At 42.7% G+C, this 26,677-nt stretch overlaps 1 protein-coding gene across 2 annotated transcripts in view; it reads left to right on the forward strand.

The window, feature by feature from the left end:
* Nucleotides 1-26,677, forward strand: part of FOXN2 (forkhead box N2) — a 101,563-nt gene that overhangs the window by 14,852 nt on the left and 60,034 nt on the right. The window contains exon 1 of one of the 2 annotated variants that reach the window (XM_029593390.1): nucleotides 16,398-16,704. The exons of the other annotated variant lie outside the window; for it this stretch is intronic. The gene's annotated coding sequence lies outside the window, so the exon portion shown is untranslated. Of the gene's footprint in view, nucleotides 1-16,397; nucleotides 16,705-26,677 lie in introns of those variants that run through there. 2 annotated transcript variants of the gene reach the window in all.

Genomic DNA, 26,677 nt, shown 5'->3' on the forward strand with positions numbered 1-26,677 from the left:
ATGGAACAACTCCCCTATGAGGAAAGACTAAAGAGGTTAGGACGTTTCAGCTTGGAGAAGAGACGACTGAGGGGGGGATATGATAGAGGTGTTTAAAATCATGAGAGGTCTAGAACGGGTAGATGTGAATCGGTTATTTACTCTTTCGGATAGTAGAAAGACTAGGGGGCACTCCATGAAGTTAGCATGGGGCACATTTAAAACTAATCGGAGAAAGTTCTTTTTTACTCAACGCACAATTAAACTCTGGAATTTGTTGCCAGAGAATGTGGTTTGTGCATTTAGTATACCTGTGTTTAAAAAAGGATTGGATAAGTTCTTGGAGGAGAAGTCCATTACCTGCTATTAAGTTCACTTAGAGAATAGCCACTGCCATTAGTAATGGTTACATGAAATAGACTGTTTTTGGGTACTTGCCAGGTTCTTATGGCCTGGATTGGCCACTGTTGGAAACAGGATGCTGGGCTTGATGGACCCTTGGTCTGACCCAGTATGGCATTTTCTTATGTTCTTAAGTTGAAGTTGTCTGATATTCTGAGAGAGACCGAATTGAAATAATCTAATTAGGTGCGTACTAAAGATTGAAGAACAGTGTGAAAATGAGAGGTCGAGGAGGAATTTAATATATCGAAGGAGTTGGAGCTTAAAGTATGATGTTTATATAACAGATTTGATGTGAGATTTCATGTTTAGCCTTGGATCAAAAATGACCCCGAGATTCTGTGCAGAATGAGAGATTTGAAGTGTAGTATTGCCAAAAAAGAACATACAGGGAGGTTTCCATCGGAACCTTCTACAGTTCTGTGTACTTGGCAAACATTTTCAGTTCCAGGCACTACCTTTTGGGCTAATGACAGCCCCTAGGACCTTTACAGAGGTCATGATAATAGTGGTGGTGGCCCATCGAAAACAGGGTATAATGGCACACCCTTAACTGGATGATTGGCTCATAAAGGCCAGATCTGCCCAGGAAAACCATCAGGTCTTGGAGGCAGTGGTCTTCCTCTTGAAACAATTAGTTCAGGTAATAAACTATGCAAAGAGCAACCTAGAGGCACCCTGTTTAATACAGGAGAGGGGTGAGTTACTCTCTCTCTCCCAACATGGTCTTCAAACTGATTGAGGTGTTACCCATAGGCTCTTAGAAGGCTCCCAGAATATGGGATTATCTCCAGCTGCTGGAGCTCATGTCATTTCACAAGACCTGATCCCATGGGTCAGAGCATACACACCCTTTACAGTAGTCTCTACTCTCTCACTGGTCTCCTTCTTATTGAGATTACCAGCTCCCACTTCAGGTATCCTCTGTGATAAGATGGAGCCTGGATTGTTGGCTGAAGTCTTCTAATGTACAGAAGGGAATAAGCCTAGTGTCTCCCAACTGGCTCCTCGTGACTATGGATGCAAGCTGATGGGGAGCCCATTGCCAGGGCCATCTAATCTAGAGGCACTGGACAAAGAAAGAAGTATTATGGTCCATAAACAGACTAGAGACCAGGGCCATCAGATTTGCATTATGACATTTTCTCCCTCTGATAAGAGGGGAAAAGTCAGCCCTTACCCTGGCAGTGGCATATGTTAACAAGCAAGGAGGTACCCACAGCCCCATGCTGGCAGACAAAACGGCCCAACTATATGAATGAGTGATAGAAAACCTGCTCCTTCTCTTGGCAACCTACGTAGTGGAGAAGTAGAATCTCCAAGCTGACTTTCTCAGCAGAAACAGGCTAGACCCTGGGGAATGGGAACTGAGCCTGGGGTCCTTCAAAAGGATAGTGGATTGGTGGGGTCCTCTATGCGCAGACTTAATGGTGACCTGTTCAAATGCTGAAGTCGACATATTCTTCAACCTCAGGATGAAGGTAGGCTCCAGTGGAATAGATATCCTTCTCTGACCATGGCCAAGATATGGTCTGCTGTATATCTTTCCACCATGGCCTCTCATAGACAAAAAGAATAGAGGACCATTTGGTCATTCTGGTGGCCCAGACTGGCTAAGGAAATCTTGGTAATTAAACCTAATATGGTTGCTAATTGGAACTCCTCTATGCTTGCCCAGGGAGCACAGCCTGCTGTGTCGAGGGCTGGCTCTAATGGAAAGCCACCTGCATTAATTTATGGCTTGACCGTCAATAGGGCATGATTGTGTGGGAGAAGGTACTCCTCAGCAGTAATATCAGCCATGCTAAAGGTATGTAAAACCTCTACACCAGTATCGTTTATCGGGATCTGGGAAATGTTCAAAGAGAGATCCTCTCTGTGGAAATCAGACATCTGCCAAATATTGAACTTTCTGGAAGGCGGCCTGGACAAGGGATTAGCTCTTAATTACCTAAAAATACAGGTGGCATCTATATCGTGCTATAGGGGCCAAGTTAAAGGCACTCAGGTAGTAGTCTACCTAGATATAGTATGATTTCTAATGGTAAAGCATATTCAGCATCCCTTCAGACCAATAGTCTTGCAATGGGACCTTAATGTGGTCTTAAGGGCTTTGGTGAAGTCCCCTTTAAGCCAATGAAGTAGGCATCCTTAAAGGACCTGTTCCTAAAAACTGCCTTTTTGTTAGCTATTTGCTCTGCTAGACTCATCTCGGAACTACAGGCCCTCTCATGTAGGAATCCTTACTTTTTTTTTTCTTCCCGGGGAGACTATCACCTTCCATTTTTAGATGGAGACATCTTCAGCCTCTTTAGATGAAATCTGTAAGGTGACCACTTGGTCATCCTTAACTCCTTCATGAGGTATTATAGATTGGAGATGCTGCCTTTGAGGTTGAAGACCGTAAAACAGCCGTCTTCCCCGCTCCCCTGCGAGGCACACTTAGGTAACTCTCATGTGTAAAGATTGATCAATCAGGAAGAAGAGGAAGGAGACATTTTGTGCTTGCTTCCTTTTCTTGAGTCCTGCTAGATCAGCCCAGGACCCACTCAGGAACACAGGTTCAGTAGGTAACGTCGCCCTGGAGAGCATGTATCTTCTCACTCACTTCTTGCATCACTCAGGGAATGCCCTTGTGGACTCTGTTCATAAAGCAAAATGTTTGTTTTGGGGGGGGGGGGGGTTGTTGTCACAATGCTCTGGCAGAAGGTCACTGGCAACTGCTTCGGACCACACTTCCCTTATAGTCTAGATTGAGGTCATAAAAGTGGAGTGTCCTCTGACTCTCATCTGAGGGAAGGAGAAATCCCATGAGTAAGAGGACTCGAGGAAAGTAAATTATCAGGTAAATTATCAGGTAAGAACACATTTCTCCTTAGCTGTGAGTGACAGCTCAGGTTGCTATATCCCCAGTGGGGCAAGTTCTGTTTGAGCTGGAAGGCCAAAGGAATAAGAGGAAGCTGCCAGGCCTCAAAAAAAAAAAAAAAAAAGTTTCTCTGCATCTGACAAATATATCAATGTATGTCAATGTTTACATTGTTTACATTGTTCTAAGTTACATTTTGGGGATTTAAATTTTTTTTAATAAACCTTTATGTTTACATCAGGGCCGTTTTATAGGCTGGTGTAAACAGTGCGACTGCACTGAGACCTGCAGCTGGAGGCACCCATGGGAAGTCTCATCCACACAGTTCGAAAAAGAGCGGCAGCAGGAGGGGAGAGAACAGGCTTCCCCACAGGGTTACTGCCAGTGGCAGAGGAGGGGAGGAGCAAACTAGCTGAGGGGAAAAGCTGGGAGCCTCCCAGCTACCCCCCCCCCCCCCCCCCAAGCAGGCCATGTGTTTCTCCCCAGGGCATAGCAGGAGAGTGCTGCAACTTCCTACCCTCCAGGTCCACTCTTCTTCCAGATGTATGTGTGGCTGGTTTTGTTCCACAGAATTAATCAGCTGCAAGAGATGGAGGGAGAACAGCAGCAGTTGTCAGTGCTTCTTCCCTTCGCTTGTGGCTGTAATGAGAGAGGTGGGAGACAAAGGGAAAGGTAGGGGGGCAGGCTCTGTGTGAGGTGAGAGCAGAAATGGGAAGGTGCAATGTGAGAAGCATATCTAGTGCAGTAATAAAAGTGAGGGCCCTGCATTTCATTACCGTGCCAGGTCTCTGTCCACTCTAAAGATATCTCTGGGTTACATTTTTTAACATTACACACACAAAGCGGTTAAGAGTTTCTTCTGTTGTTGTGACTTGGTGTTATAAAAAGATAATAGAAAGAAACAAAAATAGGAATGAATGGTGTTGATTAATGAGTCATATACATATGAGGTATACCTGAAAGATTGGTACGTAGTGATCTACACAAAGTTGGTGTTTTGCAGAGATTGAGAGGTCGGGCAGGCTTCATGCCTGCCCGGCCAGGATAATATGGCGCCAGGCTCACTGATGCAAGCCTGGCCGCCACCGTGCTGGGGGAGGGGAGCCTCTAGGTGACCGGACGGTCACCCGGGCCCACGTGCAGTTTGCTGCACCAGGATTGGGTGGTTCTTTGAACCACATCGTGGAGGGAGCTGATTGGCTCCCGATGGGTTAGCAAAGGGGGGGGGGGGGGGGAGGAGCCGGTTGAGGGATTAGGTGAATCCCTCAGGTCTGCCCTTCTTCATAGCTGGGCATCTGGCACTGCATCCCACTCACCCGCCCTTGTTGTTACTGTTTGTTGTTTGGGGCCTTGTTGTCGCAGCTTTTGTGTGTGGGGGGGGGGGGGGGCAAGGGGGTAGCGGGTAGCCCGAGCCGATTGGTGGGGGGTTATGTTGTGGTAACTGGTGGCGGACCTGAATGGGGGCAGGTCAGTGGTCCATAGCCAAACAACTGGGTGCAGTTGTGGCTGGTACGGCTCCTTGCTGGATGGCGGCGGGGGTCGGTTTATTCGTCTCCTTGCTCGATGGTGGGGGGGGGAGGGGGGATGTGATAAAGGGGCGGCGCTTCATGCAGGCTGGGACAGCTTGGGGAGCATCCCTGGCAGGCTGGGACAGCCTGGGTTTACATGTTTTCAGGCTGGGATAGCCTGGGTTTGCCCATCTTGCTGACTTGTGGCGGATGGGAGAAATGGGGAATTGAAGATGTATATTTGCCTGGCTCGGGCTCCGGGGTGTTTAATAAAGCTGCGGCCTGTTGACTCACAACTCAGTGTCTGTGGATTATTGGTTGTAAAGGGGCGGGCCCGGGGGCAGAAGCGTCAGTCTTGGCTGCCCATATTATCAAGAACTTATTGTAACTTGCTCAGAGAAGATCTGATGGTTTAAAGGTAGACACGTTATCCAGCAAATTGTACAGGGTAGCCATATTTCATAACACTTGTCTTTTGTGGTATGCATGCATGAGATCACGTCTCCCTTGCAGCAATATGCCAGACTTTTTGAGAACTACAGCTCTGTCAGGAGGGACTGATTCCACGAAGAATGCAGTAGCGCATCTAGTTGCTAATAGGAACTGAGTAATCAAGGAGATCATGTAGGAATATTTCCATCAGACACAGTATTCAGCTCACCACATAAATATGAAGGTCTTATGCATCTCTGTTATTTTAACAGTAGTTGAACACCATCCATACAAAGGTTTTGTAGAAATGGTGTTTGAGCTGGATGCAGATCAATAGCCAGCTTCAAATTTAGGGCCTTATTAAAAAAGGAACTTCTTGCCTTTTGAACCTAAGGAAAAAAAAAATCTTCAAGGCTTACAGTATTGACGCCTCCCCACCATTCAGGAACATAGATTGGTTGAAACAGCTGTCAATCAGAAGGACACACAGTTCCAGCATAGAACTTTCAGCAGTCGTCCTGAAAAGCCCGCCCCTGAGACGAATACTCCCAGCCCCTTTTCCATGTTCAGTTTTTTCCACTTTTTGTTCTCTTTTGGTGTATTTGACAGGTGTTATACAGGCCTTGTGGTTACTGCAGGTTTCTGGACTTGAGAATATTTTTATTGCACAGTAAGCTCGTAGTAACTTAAAAAAATGAGTTACACAAATTCTTTTATCTCTGGAAAGCTGAGATTCATAAAACTCATCGGAAAGATGAGTATAGAAAAATCATGCCTTAAAAAAATGTCAGGATAGCAGATTTCCGGTGACTTTTTCATTAACAGTTTCATTTGAAATTAAGGCATTACATTTTTTTTTAAATACATTGTTAGCCTTTTCACTCAGTTCTAATAACTAGTTTTCTGGTTGGTGGTATCCCAGCATAAAATTTCACAAATATATATTTTATATTCTTTTGTCTGCATTAAATGTTTTATAAGGGGAATTGTGTACTCCATATTGTGCATTCATGAAGAAATAAGTAATCATCTTTGCCTTTCCCTGAGAGGGGAGACTGACCTTAAGGGATAAAAAAACCCCAAAACACCAGTATGTATGTGATATGGGGTCCTTGCTAGTTGCGTTGACAGAAGGCTACTTGCAAGGGCCTACAGCCACCGCCCTTTACAGCCAAGAATGAGGGCATGAAGTGTATGTGCGCCTTCTGTCTCCGGCAGCTGAGGAGCAGAGAAATCCCAGTTCATAAGTCCTAAGGAAATAAAATGATCAGGGAAGAGTACATTTTACCTCTTGTACATTTCTCCTGTTTATAGGGCTGTTCTTGGAAGCCAAGTTGTGCTTGCATTTTGTAAAAATGTCAGAAGTACTTTGAAGATTGGGATGTGAAGTTTGTCTGAAGAAGTCTCCTCGTAGGAAGGACCTTTCATCATCAGCTTTGAAGCATTGGTCTGATTAACCTATAGCTGTATTGTACGTAAGATAATAGTAAAAGCCCTTATTAAAGGCCTATGTGTTCTAAGGCAATGAAAACAACACAAGTGATAACCACAGCAAAATCCATCTCATGTGCAGAAAAGTAGGAGCAGCATAGAAAAATATTTCTTCCCAGAAAGCGTGATGGATGCATGGAACAACCTCCCAGTGAAAGTAACAGAGGCAAAAAGTAGTAACAGAATTCAGGAAAGCATGGGATAAACCCAGAGGGATCTTTGATGGCTAAGAAGTGAAGGGAAAGCCAGGGATCACGTTGGTCCATGGCCCTGCAAAAGTAAAAAAACAAATTGGACAAAATAGATGGGCCTTAGAGTCCTTATTTGCTATCATATTCTGTGTTTAATGGTTTCTTGTTGTAGTAATTCAAAATATTTAGCATGGTTATGAAAGGGAGGGTTTATTTTCACAGGAAGGAGGTGAGTTGGGAGGGACAGGAAGCTTTAATTTATCTTAATGTCCCCAAAAACAATATTTTAAGAGCACAGTGTCCAGTAACTGCTGACTGAAGACTGGGGAGGCTGCATCCACGAGTAATTACTTTGTATGTGTTCTAAGTTCATTCTCTGCCATTTTGTTGACTTGAGATGGTGATGTATGAGCACTGTGGCATGCTGTTGTTGTTTGCCTTTATACTTAGCTGCTCTTTCAGCCCAATTTTGGAATCTCATTTCACTTTACCCCAGGAGAAGATTGGCTCTACTTAACTATAGAGGGAAGTGGCAAAGCCAATTTGAGTCCTGGGACAAATAAATCTGCCTATTTCTGATTCACGGTCCTAAAATCAGAAGATTTTAAGTTGTAATTTATAGGTTTCCTGTAGAATACAAACACATCTTCCATGTATAGTTTCTATTTCACTTTCTTTTAAGATCAGCAAGTCCTAGCTTTCTGGTTTTCTTCTATTTTGTTTCGCTGTAAAATGCATTGACATTGACCAAGGACTTGCTGCTTTTCTGAGGCACATTACCTTGACGTGCTTTGTACAGCTAGCTGGTAACAAAAGACTATCAGTATGGGCCTGCACTTAGGAACAGGATATACAAGAGGGTGTGGCCTTTCAGCAGTCATTGGGTGGTGGCAATGTTGTTTCTGACAGAAGCTTATTTCATTGAAAGGTTTTATTTTAGCTGTTTTGCCATACCTAATAGTTATTTCTTAACTCTCTGCTGAAACCGATAGACGCACCCATTGTCGGAGATTATTTATAAAGCAAATGTGCCCAAAATGCGGGAACTTGCAGGTATGTACAGGGCCATCTTTATGCTGACCAGCAGCTTGTGCAAAAACTGAAATTGGTGCCCTGCCCCCATCCCAATTAAAAACATCAGCTTCACTCGCATCATCACATGCAGCCTCTTCAGGGATCTGTCTCCCCCCCCCCCCCCCCCCCCAGCCCTTTCATCACTCTGTGACAAATTTTTTGGCTTTGCTTGTCTAGCAATGGTTAAGCATTGTTGGGTGCTATACCTGCCCCCCTCCTATCCCCCTGCCCTAAATAGGTCAGATGACACTAATGAAGCCTGGGGTCTACACAGGATGGAACAGATCTCCAGTGCAAACCCTGCACCTTCAATTCAGTAAACATAGCGTGCATCCACACAACTCTTCTATCAGAGCTAGGAGGTTCCCCCCCTTCAATTCACCATGCAAAAAGAATTCTGATTTTGGTGCCCTCTCACTAAGCGCAATCCAAACTCCCTCCACTACCGGGCACTGTGTGTTACAGCATAAAACCCTGCAAAACGTATACGGTAAACATGCCATACCAAAACAGCACCAACTCCACTAGCAACAGCACTACCTCGGAAAAGGCAGAAGAGCCTAGAATACAATACATCTCTTGTTGGAAAAACAAAATGAGCAGACCTGCGACAGAGCCTTGTACAGAAGCTTCAAACTAGCAAAATATCTCTCCTACCTCATACTCAGACCATAAATTAGAAATAGAAACCACCTAGAAGCCAGAGACTGCATGCTGTGCAAAACTGAAAAATAGAAATGCATTTCTTCTTATACTCTGTGAAATGCAAAGATATCAGAGAGACACGTTCCCAAAGCTGATATATTCCAATCAATACAATGAAAATAAAAATGCTTTCTCCTACCTCTGTTACCTGGACACTTTCAATTTTCTACTTATTTTGGTCTGCATCTTTTTTTTTTTTCTGCTTTTCTTAGTCTCCTAACTCCCTTTTTTAGGGTCTCCTGTATTTCTATTTTTTTTTTTTTTTGTCTTCAGTTTCTCCCTGGCATCAATCTTTCTTTCCCTGTCATCTCAGTTTTCTCGCTTTCTGTTGCACTATAAACTTATAGGCAGATTTCATTCCTCTTTTCTCCCTTCAGTTCTTCCTGTATCTCCTCATCTCAGCCCTCCATTTCCCCCTTGTTGATTTGCTTTCTGGCTTCCCATGTTTTTTCCTGCAACAAATGCCCCTTTTCTTGCTCTTTGAAATCTCCCTCACCTCCCTTCTCTCAACTTATAACTCCTCGCCTTCTATTCTTCCTGCCGCCTTCCACCCTCTACTTTACCTTCCATCTTCCCCTCCTTCACCTTCCAACCTCCTCTTTTCCATCCCCTTTCTCCTCCCTCACTTTTCAACACCCCCTAACTTTCCGTCTTTCCTCCTGCATTCTCTTACCTTCTCTTCCTTTCCAATACTCCTCCCTTGCAGCCCATAGACAGAAAAACGCAGTTGCTTCTGACTTCCCCCTTTCTCCCACCTCCTGCTAGCTCCTCTTCTTCCCATGCAGATCGGTCTTTTTTGAATCAAACTACGCAAGAGGTAGAGGAGCCAGCAACAGGAGTAAGAAGTTAAAAGCAACAGCCCCACCCGCTCTTTTCTCCCATCTGTCCTGCCACGAGTGATGGGGGGGGGGGGGGGGGGGAGGGCTGTGTATGTGTGCAATGGTTGATTGTGGGCCATCATGGGAGGGGGAAGGGGGAGAAAGAGCAGTAAACTCACGAGGAAGCTGGGTGGCACCAGCTTTTGGGCCCTGTAGGTCATCTTGAGGAAGGGAGTGCAGGAGAAACTGCTCTTCAGCCCTGGGGTGGTAGCAATTCTTCAACCCTGAGGGAAGGATCCGGGAAGAGAAGCAGCTCTTGTGCAGCTGCATTGGGAGGGAGCACTGGTGCCCCTTGTGGATGGCAGAGGTTGCGCACCCCAGAAGCAGGCCATGGGTGCGTAGAATGCTGGGGCAAAAGTAGTTTGATGCAGCGATCTTTGTCCAGTGATGTCCTGGAGGGGGATAGGATGGGTACATTTGTAAATTAGATCAGACTTTTTTTTTTTTTCCTTCCTTCCAGAGCATCTGAAATAATTCTGTAGGTGCTTCCTAAAGCACGGTACATTAAAACTGGTTACCACTTTATGGGCTCCGGAGAATGGACTCATTTTCTGAAGGTGGAGTTATGGAATTGTAGATACCAAGAATGCTTCTTTTTCTGGTCACAATAATAACTTTTACATTTAATATAATTAAGGACAATTCCATAACACTATAGCCCTCCACAAGATGCTACAAGACGAAAGAAGTCTGAAGAGGAAGGTGGGGAGGGAGATAGAAAAATAAAGCAAGATGTGTTTGTCTTGCCTTTTGAGCTTGCGCGAATGAGTGGCAGTGTCATTATCCACATTTGAGTTTGTACATGTCAGTGTGAATCATTTAAGTACATTTCCTGTTGAACTGTTACTAACTCTGAATGATTTTTTTTCTCTTTGACCTATGACTGTATCATCCTTTTTAAAGTAGGCCAAATTTTATTTTCCTTTTTTTATTAAATCATCTTTAAACCTATTTACAGATAATTATTAGGCCTTTAAAAATGACAGTTTAGGTTTTGATGCATTTCTTTCTCTGCAAACACTTCTGGGAAAGCTTTGTTTTTTTAGGTGTGAGAGAGAGCAGCTGCGTACATTTTAGTCTAGTGACAGCAGATGAGATGCTTCTTTGCCTAAAGCTGTGACCAAGATGCTGCTGGATCCCCAAGAGACCAGAAAGCTTCAGTTGCCCTGGATACATGATGCCATATAGCATTGTAATCAAATTCGGGCTTGCGTTTGGGATTCAAATCTGACCTCCAATCTGTGCAGCTGCTTTGGCGAAATGGACAGCGTGGTAAAGTCTAAGACAAAGGAAAGCAGAGCAGTTTTTGAACAATAGAAGCAAGGCTGGAATTAGACGCGGCGGGGCGGCCTCACGACTCAAACGAAGGCAATGCCTCCTGACCAGTGAGCCTTTGGGACCCAATCAAGTGTCACCACTCACTGCCTGATGCTCAGATCCAGGCCAGCGCCTTTCCGCAAGGAGAGACGCCAACGGTGGCTCCTTGAACTTTGTAGGAACTCCTTTTCTCAGGACATGTGTAACTGTGCACTCCTCTTCCTAGCTACGGCTTGAACCCCCGTATTGTAATCTACGGGCAGCGCGCAGGACACGGATAGCTGGGACCTGCTTTGTGTGGTACGCAGACTTGCCCACTGCACCTCCTTGTTCCTGTCTTGAGTCCTTCCAGCCTCTGTCTTATCCTCAGGCTGAGTGAGATGGGAAGAGCCTGCACCCAGCATGGGATATGACTCATATTTTATGTGTTGGGAGCAGCAGCAGTGAGGGAGTTCTGTCGGCTGCTTGCGGCAACCCAAGCTAACTAACCGAGCACCATCTTCTTCCTTTTTCACTTGTAAGGTGGCAGCAGCTGGACCATCATGCCAAGTTTGTCTGCCCTTGCCCCCTCTCTCTCTCCTTTTGTCGGGTCTTCCGGTGCTTCCCTAGCTCTTCTTTTGGCACTGTGAGTCCTCTCTCTCTGTCTGCACAGCCTGCTGTTTGAAGGTTGGAGTGCCACACAACATCTTTTTGTTGATCTTGGTGTGCCTTGGGCAATGAGAGGCTGTGAAACACTGAGCTAAGGAGTAGGCCCAGCCAGTGTCTGGTACGCCGAAGCTCTGCTTCGGTGACTTCCCTCTGCTTTTCCAGAGGGGTCTTGTGGTGCTGGGGTCCTAGGTAATTGCCCTGCTTTGTCCCATCCACCCAAATTTAGTCTGGAATAGAAGTTAAGTCAAGCATAGAATTCTGGATATGAAACTCTTGTTGATCCCAAAACCTTTTTTTTTTTTTTTATTTTAAATTTTGCTTCCGTTGTGTTCCACAAGGTTCTGTTTCTTAGGGAAAGAGTATTGCATCGGTCCAGTCCTCTGGCTTGGTGTACTCGAAAGGCTCTGGATGCAGTCAGCGAAGGGATTTTAGCGCTTCTGGTTAAGATCTTCCATCCTGTGCAAAGAAGTGCTTTTGCTTGCAGGGAAATTTCACAAGAGCAAATTGTATTCCTTTTCTGGCTATCGCATTACAAATGTGTGGTGTTTGGTTTTTTTTTTTTTGTTTTGTTTTTGTAGTGGGGATGGGAAGAACTATGGAGAATTCTCAGAATCCGACCATCGGGCAAGTGATCAGGGATGATAAATAGTCCATACGTTTTCATATCTGCCAGCCCCACCAGTGCTTTAACTGGCAAGAAAGGATAAGAGGTTACAGCTCATGTCTGCAGTGTGTGAACTTAGGCAAGTCACTTAGCCTGTCAGTGCCCAAACTTAAACTGTAAGTAATTTGAGAGAGAACATTGCAGCGCTTTGCATACTTCCCTACTGGAAGAGCAGGGTATAAAATTGCTCAGTTAAGAAGCAGGAGCTGCCACCAGTCCTCTAGTCAGTGCTGTAAAAGTTTGCATGGCCCTTCCCTAAGCAGCACAAGCCTTGTTACTGGTCTCCAGTCTCCACCCTTTCCTTTCTCTTTCATTTCACTTCACATAAAACTACATTTAGTTGCCCCAGTGGGAGAATGTTAATTTAATATGAATTTGTCCCAGATTATAGTATTTAAAGAGGTGGGCTTTTGTGTTTTTTTTGAATTTTGGTGTGTTTTGTTCTGTTGCTTCCTTTTGTGTTTTTTTTTTTTTGCTCTTAGCCTAGATTAACTTTCTTATATATTTTTTTTGTCTTACTATATTTTTATAGTTTCACTCGAACTGGGTTAGTTGTCTCCAGCTGGGTTGGTTAGTTTGAAAAGCTGCATGTGCGTTTTATTATGGTTCTGCCCCTTTAAAAAAAAAAAAAAAAAGTCTTGCATCCACTCCTCAGTCATTTGTGCAGTATCCATACTTCTCATGAATGGATCCTTCAGTTAGGACAGCACTGCTCTGATTTTACTCCTGTGGCTAATTCTCTGCCACTGTGCCTCACAGGATTTGTGCAGGATTCCCTTCTCCCACAGAATTTCAGTGGCTTGTCCGGGCCAACGGGTGCAAAAGCAGCATAGAGAGAGAGAGCGAGCTGCGGGGGTCCTCCCACTCCGTGCGCTGTCGGTCTTTCCTGGCGCTGCCTCTGGGACATTGATGCTTTTTTCTGGCGTTGTACAGCTCTCAGTCAGTTTGCAGAGTACGGTGTCCGTACTTTTCACGCTGTTCTTGCAGTCTGTCGCGTAAGAACAGCGCGGGAGTGCCTGCACTGGGTAGCTCCGTGCCGCCGAGTGCTGTGCGGTGCCGGAAGGCATCGGCTTTTAGTACTGGGGGAGGGGGGTGGTGGGGAAAAAGGTGAGGGATACAAAGACTGGTGGGGATGATCTGCAGGTGGGGAGAGTGGGCTGGGAATGAGTCGCCTATTGCCTTGCAGTGAGGGCTTCTAGTTTCTGGGTTTCTTAATTTTGCCAGTTTATAGAGTCCGAGAGGAGCCGTGAGCTGCCGGTAGCACCGACTTCATACAGCTGCTGGCATTTGTTGGCAGCAAGCTTGAATGTGGCAGGGATTGATGCAGCGAGAAGTCAGCACTTCCCGCAGCTTGGAGCTCTTCTTGTGCTCCGTGGATTGCCAAATTAAAATCCTGGAAACCAGAATACCTGCTTAGGCTGCACTATTACAGTATTCTTAGGAATTCTGCACCCAAAACCTAAAGACTGCAACTTTGAGAAATAACTTTTTTTTTTTTTTTAATTCTAGTTTAACTGTTAATGCTGATGGACAGCGATTATATTGTGATTATTATTTTGACTGTGTATGGAGAATTTAAAAATATTGTGTGCAGAATTCCCCCAGGAATAAGATTTACTTGCATTCAGAATGGGAAATGTGGCAAATTAGGAGGTTTAAAAAAAACAAAACAAAAGCAAGTAAATAACTTTGAACAAAAAAAATCCCCTGGCATTACAGTGATTTTAATTGGCAGGTAAATTTATGTAAAAATGTTTTTGCTTGTACTGCTGCTTTCAGAGAGCAGTTGCTTTTGTGGCTTGGTCCTCCCCTTGTAGACCATAAAAGAGCCATGGCTTGAATCCTTTAGCATCGAGTTGAGCATTATACAGCAGATGGCTGGGGAATTGTTAGTAAAGCTCTAGCCTTTTCCTCAATGGAGAAATTTTCTATCTTTATTAACGTTTTTCAACGGAAGAAAATGGGGAGGAAAATACAGGTTTTTAATGTAAATGAGCATTTCTAAATCTTGACACAGTGCCAATAAATATATTAATATATGCACTGGTTTAGAGCTTTCTGCCAAATTTAAGATGTATCTGCAAGTTAAATTGGACTGTTTTTTTTTTCTATTTTCAAACAAATTTTTGCTATAAGCACAGAATAGGGGAACTCCTTTTGCAAATAGACCGGTTACATTTATCCAGTAGCTTCTTGGTAAATACTGTGCAGCAGTCAGTCTGCTATTAATCTCTTTTACAGTCATGGGCTATACTTCTGTTAACATTCAAGATATTGCAGTAGTTAAGACCTGGTAATTATTGAAATGGTGGGCTGAGGGGAAAAAAAAAATAGGTGCTTGAAATTCAATGGCTGCCGCTGGGCCCAGGTGGAAGGGACCACCAGCAGGGAGAGAGCTGGAACTTAGAAAGTACAGGGGTGCCACTGCTGGAGAAAAAGCTGAGGACCAGGAGCTACTGCTGGGCTGCAGTGAGGCTGGAAGGTGATGGCAAAAAAAAGTCAAAAGACAAATAAGAAATGATGAAAAGAAAAAATAAAAGTGAAGAAAAAGCTCAGTCTTTCTCTCACCCCCTCCCACCCAGGCATCCTAAGAATTTCACATTGCTAAATATCATTTAAGTATGCTTAATCGGAGTTTATGTATGTCTCTGAAATACATTTTGGTTTTCTGTAAAGACACCTATGAAAACGCAAAATAGTAAGCAAGGCATTATTTGTAACTTGTGGTGTTTTTTTCCCCGCTGGCAGCTGAACATACTGCGTGTTTTTTTTTTTGTACTTTTTTTTTTATGAAGTACAAGTTCTGAATACAGGATTATATTCTTCATGTTGAGATTCAGAGGACAATGGAGCTGTGTTGATTGCAGACTTCTGTAAACTCTGCCAAGCTGCAACATTCATACAATAATGTATTTCACAAAAGGCAAACCAGTTGCTAGAAACACACTCCTTATGGAAAGTCAGCAAAACAATAGGCCATTGAACAAAATGCAGTACAATAGCTAGTACACGATGAGATTATCAAAAGTCTCAAATGTAATACAGAAAAAGGGCAGCAGGCAGCAGATGACACACCGTCATTAAATGTTGGACTAGGTGTATAACTGGGTAATTGTGAGAAAATACCCCAGCAAAGTGTTGTGTTGTGTGTGTCAGCTGATAACTCCAGGGAGAAGGCCTTGTTTTGATTTCACGGTGTTCAAGTTGAACTGCTGATGTGCACATATGAAAATAAATCATTCTCTTTACAAACCTGTTCCAGCATGAGGATTTTGGTTTTAATGTACTGTAGATATTCATATTGGCCTTCTTAAATTGAGGTTTATCTTGCATCAGAGCACTTTGTGTATTAGATGTGTGGAACTAAAAGGTCCACAAAAAATGTGATACTGTGTTAGACTTGCTGAATATATGTGTTGACTAGTTTTAAGGTGTTACATACCCTTCATCAGGTCAACATATTTTGATGAATTCAGTAGCAAAACTTAGATCAGCATTTCAGTTCCAAAACTTCCAGCCATTGATCTATATATTAATCTATTCAATTCATCCAGTACATTGATGCACTTGATATATTCTTCATCCTGTATTTTGGTAAACTCGGAGGATCTGTTTTTATTTTTCATTGCATTCTGGTTCTCTTTATTTAAAACTCTTCCATTTGTTTTTGTAGTATGCCATTTGAAGCTTTTTGTTCACTGCTTTTTTTTTTTCCTGCTTCATAGAGCATTTTTCTATTTCCCAGTTTTTGTTTTCTGATGCAATCCCGCTGGATGAAGGTATCCCATTTACCTTTTAATCATCCTGGATGTCTCTCTCTTTGCTGTGGGGAGCTTAGATTGGGCAGCTTGACCTTCAGAGGCCTGGAGGCAGGAAGTGGGTTGGCAGCCTTACAACTTGGGGAAGGCCGAGCTGGCTGCCACCCATCCTCCAGAGCGCAAGTTGCCCGCAGCAAAGAGACAGCAGAGCAGTATCCAGCTTGATTAAAAGGTAAATGGGATACCTTCATTCAGCAGGTTGCATTGCAAAGTGAGAGCCATGGAGGAGGCCCCAAACTATCTGCTGCGTTGTCTGCAGTTTTGGGAGGTAAAGAGTGGGCAGAGACTCTGTCCCATCATGAGTTTGTGCTCTTAACTATATCGTGGTGCAAAACTCATCTTTTTCTAGCTTGAAGTTTCTCTCTGCATAAACGCTCCATATATTCTCTAAATCTTTTTTTTAATTGCAATTTTTCTTGACCTGTGCAGTGGTTTAAGCTATAATGAATTAGGTGGTGAATCTTATTTTTTTTGGACTGTGGTCTCTTTTTACTCTTGGCCTAGCTGTCTTCCCTGGTCTTCTGGCACCTCTTTTGGATATCTTTTATTTGTGGCTGCAGGTATGGAACAGAAGCCCTCATACACTATAACACTTATGAAAGTCAATAGAATGACCAGCAGCACATCGAGCCACAATAACTCGCTGAAGGGCCTGTGGTTAAGACACCATCCAGTTTTTCTCAGAGTGCTGACATCACAGTGGTGGAATCTGTTCTCTCTGATCTCGTCAGGTAAATTAAGTTGATGTGAGTAATGCCATCAGTGATCTTAAAATCATAGGCCTAAAGGAGAGGGTTTCTCCAAATGAGATCCATATTGGAAAGCAGATTGACTTTACAACAGATTTTTGTAGATGTGTAAGGGTTTGGAAAAAGTGACCATGGAAATGGGCACCAGGATGACCTGGAACATCGTCGCCAGCAGAACAACATGAGGGTCCTCCAGAGTCCCAAAGTTGGGCGGAAACAAAGGTACTGCTAAGTTGCTCAATAACACCTGAATACTGGGTTTGGGGGAGCGCTTGATTAGAACTGATACAGCCCACAGGGTTGGTAAGCTCCTTTCTGGTGAACACAGACTTCCGAATGTCATTGTGGCATGCATGCACTACTTTGAGGATAAGCCAGCCCTCTGTTATCACACCGGGGTACTGATTAGTCAAACTTTCAAGACCTGTCCCAGTGCACTTTAAAAAGAAGAGAGAATTTTCAGCCCCTCGCTTCTGTGTTAAGAGACAAAGGAATATTTTATCAGTGGGGCTCTTTTTTCATATTGCAGTTCACCTGGACAGTAGAAAATATCGGAGATTTTGAATCGCCTGATGGGAAGGTCAAAACCCAAAAAAGGGCCCTCTACCCTGGCAAAATGTAATTGGTTGAAAGCTTCCCCCAGAATTAAGGGTCCTCAACATATCAGAGGAAGAAACTGAGGTTCTCCTCTTCGGAACAATCGAACGGAGAACTGGACTAGCTCATATCTGTCTGTTAATAGTTATAAGAGAACAAAATCATTTCAGCATATCTGGATTCTGACACTTGCTGTTTTATTGGCGCGTCTCTCTGCTTGTTTTCTATCTGCTGTAAGCTGTTAATTGTTATATCACTCTTTATGGATGAGTGCACATCTGTAGGTTTATGTATGCATGAAAGAAGGATTATGTAGACTCTTATTTCCCATCTCTGCCACCTCTTTTTTTTTTTTTTGTTTGTTTTTTCTTTTTTTTTTTCACCCGCCACTTTTATATTTTGGTATTTGGGTGCTTTGATCTCCATAAAGTGGTATGCACTTCTGGAATAATTTGATTTATATAGGTTTTTCCAGGGAGCAGGAGTAAATTCTAGGGTTTTTCTTTTTCTGCAGTTTATATTTGGGTTAATTCCTTTGCTCTCCTTTCTTTATTTAAGGTTTTTCTATACCGACCTTCGTTGTTGGACATCAAATCGGTTTACAGGCAACATAGCAACAGTGCTTTACAGTGTAACCAATATAACACTTTTTATAGCATACTATACTGACAGTTTAACAGGACCAGTTTAGTAGAACCAGCTAAGCAGATTATATTTATTTAAGTGCAGAATTCCTTTAATAAAGTGATCAAAAGGAGTTTGCATTGTAATGACATGTATATAGATATTTAATTTAATCTAAAATAATAAAATTTGTGCGTATGGACTGGACTGTTTTAGTAGATTAATCTATGGGAAGGTGAAGTTTAGTATTCTCCTTGATGGGAGCTACTTTGTGGCGGGGGGGGGGGGGGGGGGGCGAATGTTATTGTGAGGGCAGGGAGTAGGGGTGGTATATGATGTATTGTTGTAGGCTGCAAAGTGGAATTGAGATTATGAGTATGCTTGGGTGAAGAGCCGAGTTTTTTGTTTTTTGTTTTTAAATTTGTGTAGGCAGTGTTCTTGGCGAATGTCAGTGGGCATGGAATTCCAGAGTGTGGGGCCGGCAATGGATAGGGGGCGCTCCCTGGTGGCATTGTAATGAGTGAATCTGGGTGTGGGAATGTTTAAAGTTGCTAGATAGCGTGATCGAATAGGACTGTTTGCACTGCGGAAGGAGAAGGTGCTATGTGGCCACTTCATATCTGGGTTGTGTAAGGATTTGTGTATTATTGTGAGAGTTTTGTAGTGTATGCGCTGTTGAATAGATAACCAATGTAGTTCTTTGAGGATTGGGGTTATGTGTTCGTTCTTGTGCGTGGTGGTGAGGATGCATGCAACTGCGTTCTGCAGCAATTGGAGGGGTGAGATGGTGTTTTTTTTGGAAGGCCAAGGAGTAGCGAGTTACAGTAGTCTATTTTTGTGAATATTGTGGACTGGAGTATTGTCCGGAAATCGTTAAAATGTAAGAGTGGTTTCAGTTTTTTGAGTGTTTGCAGCTTGAAGTAGCATTCCTTGAGGGAGTTCTTAATGAATTTTTTGTGGTTGAGTTGATAGTCTATGATGACTCCTAGATTTCTTGCGTGTTGAGATGTAATGATTGCGTTTGGAGGAGGTTGAGATGTAAGAATTGAGTTATGGGGAGTGTTGAGTTGATTAGAGATGCGATGGTTGTGTGAATGAGTTATTATTAAGGTTTCTGTTTTTGCAGTATTGAGTGCAAGGTTGAGACTAGAGAGGAAATTACCGATGGCTGCAAGTGAAGTTTCCCATGTTTTAATGGCTTTAGGTAGTGAGTCTGTGATTGGGATGACGATTTGTACATCATCTGCGTATATGTAGTGTTTGAGTCCAAGATCTGAGAGGAAGTTGCAGAGGGGCAGGAGGTAAATGTTGAAAAGGGTTGAGGAGAGCGAGGAGCCTGGGGGGACTCCTTGTTGTAGATTGAATGCTTTGATTCTTGGTTGCCTATTCTTACTTTGTGTTTTGTTTTTTAGGTAAGAGGTGAACCAGCAGAGGGGGGTTCCTGTGATACTGATTTTGGTTAGCCGATCGAATAGCACATTATGATTTATGGTGTCAAAGGTCGCTGATATGTCTAAAAGTGCAAGTATGAATGAGTGGCCTTTATCTAGTCCTTTGATTAAGTGGTCGGATAGTGATAATAGGAGGGATTCAGTGTTGAAGAATTTACGGAAACCATATTGTGAGTTGGATAGGATATTGTTGTTTTCTAGGTATTCTGTAAGCTGGATGTTAACTATTTTTTCCATAACGTTTGATATGAATGGTAGGTTGGAGACTGGGCAGTAGTTTGTAGGTTCATTTGGGTTTAAGGTTGGTTTCTTGAGAATGGGTTTGATCACTGCTTGCTTTAATGCCAATGGGACTTGACCCTGTGAGAGAGATCTATTTATAATTTGGGCTAATGGATGGGATATAGTGCTGGGGATAGCAACTCATAAGTAAATTCCTTCTCGTTGAATGTTTAAGTTTTGGAAGGGTTTTTCTTCCTTCTCATCCTTGGATATCAGGCTGGTTCCTGGCACTAGTTCTGCTATCCTGGGATCTAGGGGTTGGTGGGTGGTATTAATTGTGGTGGTGTTTTCCTTGTTTTATTTTCTCAGTATTTGTAATGTGCCCTCCTGTACAACTTTCTTATGTTTGTTTTGATGGGTAAATCTGTCCCAGACGATGAGACTGTTCTTACTGCTTTTTCTTTTCCTGCTGCTCGTTAAATGTGAAGGGTCTCTATTCCCCTGCTAAAAGGACTTTGCTTTTTAGGGAAGCTGGTAGGAAAAAAGCTCTGGTTTATTTTGTTCAAGAAATGCAAAAGACAGGGAATTTTGCCTCTTATCTCTTTGCTTCTAATCAGGTCGATTCAGTAAACTCTACGGGAGAGCTGGCGCTCTGAGGCAAGCGCCTGCTCTCCCGACACGCGCCCTTTCACCTCTCCTGGGCACACAATTCTTTATTTAAATTAGGGCCCGCACTAATAAGGAGGCGCTAGGGACACTAGCGCGTCCCTAGTGCCTCATTAGCAGAAGCGGTGGCTGTCAGCAGCTCTGATGACAGACGCTTAATTTTACTGGCTTTGGTTGTCGAACCCGCTGACAGCCACGGGTTCGGAAAACGGACGCCGGCAAAATTGAGCGTCCATTTTCCAACCTGTGGGCCGCAGGCAGATTTTTTTCTTTTTTTTGGGGGGGGCCTCTGACTTAATATCGCTATGATATTAAGTCGGAGGGTGTACAGAAAAGCAGTGTGTTCTGCTTTTCTGTACACTTGTCTGGTGCTGTCTGAAATTAATGCTTGCCAAAGGCAGGTGCTAATTTCTGAGAGTAAAATGTGCAGCTTGGCCGCACATTTATTTTTTTATTTTATTTTTTGTATTCATTTTCACATAATTTTACAAGCATTAATATCTTGAATTGAAATACATATAGAGATTTAATTACACTTCATCAATATAATTTATCCATACTTTACACTTGCTGTCACATCATCATTAGTTACTAACAGTTTCTTACTACATTTTATAAGAACACTTCGTAATAGCAAGTAATAACTCCAATATTGGTATAAATCTCTCATTACTAGTCCTCACTCAGAACCTATTTCTTGTCTGTAGGAAAACGTATGTAAAACTAATTATAGGAAAATTACCTACTTCAGAGAGAGAATTTATTCTTTTCAGGACCTAATACCTTAACTTTGCTGCTCAGTCTCAATTGGCGAAGTACTAGGTGGCAATCTTTTCTTGTTTGATAAAACAAGTAATTGATCTGGAGAATATAAAATGTGTTAAACCTTGCCATTTCACAATGCACTCGCATGGGAATTTAAGAAGAAACATTGCAACAATTTCTACCTCTCTAGCTTTTAAAGACAAAAATACTTTCCTTCTCTTTTGTTATCCTGGAAAAATCCGGGAAAGCGCTTACTTTCAAATTAAAAAAAAGTGGCAGATCTATTTCTGAAAAACATTCTTAAAACAAATTGCTTATCTGATTCTAGGAGAAATGCTACTATAAGAGTAGCAAGAGTAATCATTTTTTCCTGGGATGTTTCTATTATTTCTGTTAAATTTAACAATGATGGTTCAGTTGGGACTAATTTCTGTGCCTCATTCTGATTTACTACATCTCCCCTTTTATAGTGAGGAATATAAAATACCCTAGATGTAATAGGTATAGCTTGTTCTGGAATTTTCAGAATATCCAGCATATACTTCCTTAACATATCTTTAGGAGCTGTAAACTGGTCTCCAAGAAAACTAATAAATCTTAGATTTTTTGCCCTTGACTGGTTCTCCAGTTGTTCTAATTAGATGTTAATAATTGATTTTCCTTAATTAAGGAAGTATAAGTATCTGATTTTTCTTTTATTTCAATCTTCTGGATAGATTTCTGAGTTTGCTTTACATCTTTTTCAATTTTATCTATTCTAGTATCATGCCTCCCAATAAAGTCATGTAATGGAACCATTTGATTAAACATATTGGTATTAATTGCCTGTAAGGCGTCCCATATTGAGTCTGATGAAATTTCCTTAGGTTTAATCAAATCAGTTTTTGTTTTTAACCTTCCCCAGTTCCTCACCAATTGATGTCAAAACGGCATTATCGGCATCTTCACCAATTCTCTTTTGTTCAGTAGGAGCATCTGTTTTCCTTACAACACCTTCCTCACCACTTTCTAGCGAGCTACCTCCCTCCTGTGTACGCAATCGCTCCAACAACCTATCCTCAGCTGGATTAATTAGTGGAACCCGAAATATCGGGGACAGATGTTAATAGTTCAGAGGAGATGTCGGGTGAAACTTCTTCCCTAACATCTGCTAACAAACTTACTCCCGGTATTTTTTCCCTCCGCTCAACTTGTGCATCCATTGGGCCTAATACGAGATTTGGAAGGGATTCCTTTTCCCTCGCTCTCCTTTTTCTCACTGAGTGAGGCATCACCTTAAAGGAAAAGGGCTCAATCGGGTGCACCACCATCGCTTTATAGGTATTTGTGCTAGGTCCTGATATGGAGGCAAAGAAGGATTATAGAGAAACAAAAACATTAAACATCAAAGTTCAAACAAAGTTCTAGGAAAGCCGCGCTGGTGGCGGCCCCACGCCGCTTCTAGCCCAATTTTTAAAGGGCCTCGGGGCATCTCCAGTGAATGATGTCACACTCGGGGCGTGGCCAGCAAGATCCCCCATCGAGGCCTGGAACACCGCTCCTCTGGTAGGACAGTCAATATTTTGCAGGAAATCAATTAGGTGGCCTTTCAAGCATCACTCTTATTCCCCCCTTCTTAACATTCAGGCCAATACAGAACGGTGCGCTCAGCTGAGCGCACCATTTAGCCCCCGTTTGGCCGTGCGTTTTTGACGCGCTATTACCCCTTTTACTGAAAGGGGTAATAGCGCGTGGAGAACGTGCGGTCAAACGCGCCCCCCCCGAAACTAATAGCGCTCATCACATGCAAACGCATGTTGATGAGCCTATTAGTCACCCGAAATACAGAAAGTAAAATGTGCGGCCAAGGAGGTGGCTCTGCGTTTTGCCAGGCACTTTCCTTTTGTAGTAAGTAAAGTGTGGAAGGATCTGAGAGGGCGTTACATTTTTGTTAAATGTAGGGTGGCAGAGTGCTCTTTAAAGCTGGCCTCCGTTTACTCTCTAAATGTTGATCAGATCTTTTTGTTTTGCTGAGCTCTTTGCTTTTTCAGAGGAGAGAATGTTTATTGGGGGGGAAACTTAAATTTTTCTCCTGGGTTAGATAACACTGGTCCAGTTTCTAATGAGCTCTGAGTGACTGCTAGCAGAGCGTGGTTTGGATTCCTGCAAATACTTTTATCTCAATGAAAGTAATTATTCCTTTTATTCTACCCTTCATAATTTGTATACGTAAATTGAATTCCTTTTTATTGATAAAGGATGCTTGGTCCTACTGAAATGAGTGGTGGTAGTGGTCCAGTCAGGCCCCAGTTATTTTGCAATGCTTTCTAGATATTGGGGATCGCTCTTCAGGAAGATGGAAGTTGGATGATTTGTCTGAAGGATGAGGACGGGTGTTCTTCCCTCTTGGATGCCATTGAGGAGGTTTCTGGAATTACTTGTGGGAGGCGGCTAAGGCTACTATCCAGAGGGAAGTTAATAGCTTTGAATAGTGCTAGAAAGCGCTCATTTCAGCTTCTCGAAGAAAAGGCTAGGTCGTAATTAGAGGGCTTGGGCTGTGAATCAGAAGTACCATTCCTTTGTTCTGCGCAAAGTGGTTTTAAGTAAAAGCTATTTTGAAATCTGTTGTGCAGAAAGTTGGTAAAACTCTCTCTGAGTTAAACAGATGTTCTGTGATCAGGGAAATAAGGCAGATAAAATTGGCTCACACATTGAAGAGCACAACTTGCTTTAACCTGATCAAGGAGATCAGATCACTTTCCTGTGAAGTCAGAAAAATGAGATTCGTTTAGGGCGAATTCTTTCTTGGTCAGTTTCTCTTCCTAAGTTGTCAGCCGAGAGGGTTGGTAATCTGGAGCCTTAATTGCTGTTCAGGAGGTCAAGAAAATTTGTAAGGTGGGTAAGAGCCCAGATAAAGATGGTTTCTTATTTTTATTTTATAAGACTTTTTCGTATTCTCATGCTCCTAGGTTGGCAGCACTGTACAATAGAGTTCTATAGGGGGAGCCTTTGGTGCCGTCATCTCTTTTGGCTGATATTTCTGTGATTATATAAGGCAGATAAGGACCCAGTGGAATGCAGTACCTACAAACCAATCTCACTTCTAACCTATGACAACAAGCTTTTAGTTAAGATTCTGACAATTAGACTCAAGTAGATGCTCCCAGTATTGGTTGATAGAGATCAAATATTTTTTATAAAAGGGAGGCAAGGAACAGATAATGTTTAAAAGACCTTGAATTTGATGTACCATGTGAGGAGAATAAGGGAGAGGAGCCCCTATTGGTTTCCTTAGATTCAGAGAAAGCGTTCAGTGGCCTTATTTGTATGCATCTTGAGTTCGATTTTGGGAGGAATTTTCTCAAGTGGGTCAAGGGCCTTCATACAAAATCCTATGGCTCGGTTCAAACTGAATTGTATGCTTTCCCAGAATTTCCCTCTTTTTAGAGGTACTAGACAGGGTTGCCCCTCTTGTCCCTAGCTGTAGAACCTTTTGCTGCATTGATCAGCAGCATGTTGGGTTTTCATGGATATGTTGGGGGCTGATGGTAATGATCGTATTGCGCAGTTTATATAATAAAGGGCATGGAACGGCTCCTCTATGAGAAAAGGCTAAAGAGGTTACGGTTGTTAAGCTTGGAGAAGAGACAGCTAAGGGGGGTATGATAGATGTCTACAAAATCATGTAAGGACTTGAACGGGTAAATGTGAAACAGTTATTTACTTCTTCGGATAATACAAGGACTAGGGATACTCCATGAAGTTAGCAAGTAGCACATTTAAAACAAATCTGTGAAAATTATTTTTCACTCAACACACAATTAAGCTCTGGAATTCATTGCCATAAAATGTGGTTAAGGAAGCTAGTGCTGCTGGGTTTAAAAATGATTTGGATAAGTTCCTGGAGAAGTCCATAAACTGCTATTAATAGGGAATAGTCCTTGCTTGTTGCTAGCATTAGTAACATGAGATATATTTAATTTTTGGGTACTTGCCAGGTGCTTGTTATCTGGACTGGCCATTTTTGGAGACAGGATACTGTGTTTGGTCCCTTGGTTTGACCCAATATGGCATATCTTATGTTCTTATGAATCATGTTAAAACTTTGAAGGTTGTGCTAGAAGTGATTTATAACCAGAGACCCTACTGAATGTATTAAAGTAAATGAAACCAAGACATAAATTCTTGAAATTTGGGCTGACCCTAAAGATGATCTGGAATAATTGAATCCCTTTAAGTGGAGCAAAGGTTTCAGTAAAATCTGTGTGTAAATCCATATATCAAGTCAAAACAACTTGTCCAACTTACTTCAGTTCAATTACTTGCCTTTGAGGAAGGTGAGGACTGACTTAACGTTATGGGCTCCTCTACAAATTTCATGATTTGATAGAATTGCTACTATTAAAATGAATGTACTTCCTTGGTCTCCGTTCTTGTTCGAGAATGCTACCTATCCAGATTCCTCCCAGCAAGAGACTCCAAAAATTTTCTGACTTTATTTGGTGGGGCAGGAGGCTTAATGTGTGGTTCAAAATACTGGCTGACCTTAAGGGTAAGGGCATAGTGGAACTTCCTGATTTTACGATCTAATATTGGGAGATCCTGCCGTTCTAGATGAATACATTTCCAGATAAATGCTGGATCTCTGTGGAAAGAGTTAGCTAAGGACAACTTGCCATTCGTTTTTTGACCACCTCTTCCTTGACTCTCATCCCTTCATTTCCTTGGTCTTGTTAGTGTGGTATAAGATCTCGGGTTTGATGAAGCTCTCATCTTTTCCTTCTCTCCGCTGTGGAATAACCTGGATTTCCCTAGCCACTTTACTAGGGCAGACTTTCCATTGTGGCATGCTGGTGACTTTGAAAGGGTGGACCAATTTTTTTTTTTTTTTTTAATGGTAATTCCTTTATATTGCTGGAGGATCTCAGGAGAAATTTCATTTAATAATATTTGCAACTTAAGGGTTGGGCTCTTTTGGAGCTATTCCAAAAGTCTTGTGGTAGAGAACGTAGAATTTAAAAAGTTAATGATGTATGCTTTTGGTAATAAAAATTTAATAGCTATTATTTATAATATTTTAAATGGGGAATCCTACTTACTGAATACAATTGTGAGTACTTGGAAAGGGATCTTAGTTTTAAGATAAGCAGAGTGGGATATGATCTTAGGATGAATAAAGGGGGCTTGATTTGTGTATGTATTCAGGAAGGTTTAAAACCTTCCTATCTGTATGGTATTTCATGCTGGAGAGGCTATTTAAAATGTCATCCCTTTTGCTAGATGCCTCATTGCTTTACAGTGCAGATCTTCTAAACCCTCATTATTGTGGTTCTGAAATTTGTGTCAGAACTGAGGGTCTGGCTAGAGCTGGGGACCACCATGGGGGCAGCCCAGGACTTCAGGGCAGAGAGAATCTTCTGCCTGTACCAGCCAGCTCCCCCACAGGTTGAGCCTTTGGATGCTGGCGGCCAGCAGGGCTTAGGCTGTGGCTGGAGACTAGGACTGTATATGAGGGTAGTGCAGGGCTGGAGGCTAACGCAAGGGCTGGGTACAAGGGACGGGACTGGACACTATCGTTAAGGATATAGGACAAGACAGAACAGGGAACACAAGGAATACAGAGGCCCAAAGGCAGCAGATCAGAAGTCCCA

This window comes from Rhinatrema bivittatum, chromosome 3, assembly GCF_901001135.1.
Source record: "Rhinatrema bivittatum chromosome 3, aRhiBiv1.1, whole genome shotgun sequence".
Lineage (NCBI taxonomy): Eukaryota > Metazoa > Chordata > Amphibia > Gymnophiona > Rhinatrematidae > Rhinatrema > Rhinatrema bivittatum.